We start from the raw sequence: 2500 nt of genomic DNA, 5'->3' as shown, positions 1-2500 counted from the left end.
AAAAAAAAAGGCGCGAACGGCGCGGGTTCGCACACAAGCACCCTCCGCTGCCTTGTTGGGGGGGGGGGGCGGGGGGCGCGCGCCAGGCGCGGTATCACGGGTTGTTGGCGGGCCAGTGCCGCCCTGCCCCGCTGACGGCGCCTGTGTGGAGTGTGTGTTTGTGTGCGCGCGTGCCCCGCCCCGGGGCCCCCCTGCTGCCTCGGGGCGCCGGTCAGCCCGGGGTCAGGGATTTCTGCTGAGGCGGGGCGTTGAAAGCAGTGCGAGGGGAGCAAGGCAGGCACCAGGAAAGGGAGGGGGTAAGGGGCGGCAGCGGCCGGGCAAGAAGAAAGAAAGAAAGGAAGAAAGAGGAAAAGAAAGAAAGGAATAAAAGGCAGACAGACAGACAGACAGACAGACAGACAAGACCTAGAGACCTAGATTCGTAAGTGAGCACCTTCCCCTGCTGTAGGACCGCGTGCCGGGGCGGGGCGGGGGGGGGGGGGGGGGCACCGCGCTCCCACACAGAAAACCGAGAAAAATCAGCAAGGCAGGAAAAGGAGGGGAAAAGACGCGCGTGCTCGGAAACGCAAAGAAACAAGAGCAAACCCGAAAAACAACACGACCCCAAAAAGAAGCGAGCGGAACCCCTTGCCCCGAAAGAAACGAACAAACAAACAAGCGAAGCGCTCGAGCCGGGGGGGGGGGGGGGGGGGGGCGGACGACCGGGGGTGCGCGGCGGGCCGTCCCGGTAGCGGCCGGCGCAGCGGGTCCGCCGTGGCAGCGGCCGGCCCACGCCCCCGGGCCTGGGAGGCTGCCTTGGCGGCGGCCAGAGGGTCTACCGGCTCCGGGAGTCTCGGAGGGGCGAGCCGGTCGACGCGGCTCCGCTGGGTCTCGCGGAGGCGAGCAGGTCGACCTGGATCCGGGGGTCGCGGAGGGGCGAGCTGGTCGACCGGGCTCCGCGAGGCTGCCTGGGGCGCGCGGCGTGCCGGTCTACCCGGCTCCGGGCTTGGGGCTCGGCCAGCCGGTCGACCGGGCTCCGGGAGGCGCGAGGAAGTGGCAGGCCGTCTCCCGGGTCCGCCTCCCACGCTGTCAGCAGGTCTACCCGGCTCCGGCGAGACTTGGCCGCCCTTCGGGGTGGTGACCGGTAGACCTGTTTCCCCCGGCTTTCCTCTGGAGCGGCGAAAGGGGTCGCTCTGCGTCGCTGCCTCCAGTTACGTCATCGTAGACGTGGGCCATTCCCGCGCCCCTCCCCGGTAGGAGGGGCGGGTGTCCTTTGGCTCTCCGGCGCCGCCTGACTTAGCGGTACGACTGTAGGGGAGAGAGGTGAGCAACCACTCACCTTCCGGAGACTGGCTCCCGGGCGCCCCCTGCGCATGCAGCCGACTTGCGAGAGGGGTGAGGCGGCCTGTGAGGGCAGGCAGGAGCGGTCCCGTCCCGGTTCTCTCCACCGGAGCGCGCTTGGTGCGGCGGCCTCCCGGCAGCTCCCTGGCAGCCCCGCGAGCGTGTCCCAGGTGCCAGGAAGCGCGGAGAGCGGGCTCGCCGGCGGCTAGTGGCTGGAGCGCGGGTTGGCCCGGCGAGAGCAAGAGCGAGAGCGAAGGGGGGCACGGGGGTGCCCCGTGCGGCTCCGGCTTCGGGGTTCTCCGCCGCAGGCAGCGCGGGGCGATGCCAGCGCTCCGGCTGCCGATCCCATCCCTACCCGCACGCAGCGCCCGCTGAGGCGTCCCGGGACACGTCGCAGAGGCCCCTCGGCGGGCCGGTGCTTCCCTGCTCGCCCTGTCCCAGGGAGCGCGGGGGGGTGGCCGGTGTTCAGGCTCGAGCGGGCACCTCTGGCAGACGCTGCTCCCTCACCCCCACGCAGCGCCCGCCGCTGGCTGCCTCCTCGGTGGCCACGCCGGGCAGGGCAGTTGGCTCAGGACCTGACCGATCTCGATCGATCGATGAGGCCGTTCGGGTCGCGTCGGAGAGGGCCCCCGGCGGGTCGGCTCTTCCGTGCTCCCCGTCACAGGGTGCGCGGCGGTGTCCGATGTTCAGGCAGGGGGGTCTCCTCTCCAGCGCGCGCCCCGTGGTGTGCGAGGTGCTGCCCGCTGGAGCGGCGAGGGGCCGCTTTCCTCGGGCTTCTTTCACCGAACCCGGCTCTGCGAGGCCGAGTGGCCCTGTGAGCTCCCAGGCGTCCGAAAAACCTGCGCGAGGCGTCGGCGATGGTCCCAGCCCCGGGTCGCCGGGTGCCGGCCGCAAGCAGCTCGATGGGTGGGGGTGGCGAACCGAGAAGCAGGGGCGAGTTGGGTGCCAGCCCACCCCCCTGGGTGTGCCGCGGGGGCACCGTGCTGCGCGGAAAAAAAGCGAGGGCCGGGGGCGTCCGCCCCCCGCCGCCTAGAGCTGCCGGACCCCCCGCCTGCTGCGGAGCGTGCCGCCCCGGTGTTCCTCGGTTGGGGGGGGCCGCGCCCGCCTCGAGGTCGCTTACCTCCTCTAGCACGTCCGTGGCTCCCGCCAAGGGAGCGGCGTGCGCGCGGGCGGAGAGGGC

The sequence above is a fragment of the Dromaius novaehollandiae genome, unplaced genomic scaffold, assembly GCF_036370855.1.
Source record: "Dromaius novaehollandiae isolate bDroNov1 unplaced genomic scaffold, bDroNov1.hap1 HAP1_SCAFFOLD_76, whole genome shotgun sequence".
In the NCBI taxonomy this organism is placed as follows: Eukaryota; Metazoa; Chordata; class Aves; order Casuariiformes; family Dromaiidae; genus Dromaius; species Dromaius novaehollandiae.
The sequence above is the reverse complement of the archived record's forward strand: the minus strand, read 5'-3'. Positions refer to the sequence as shown.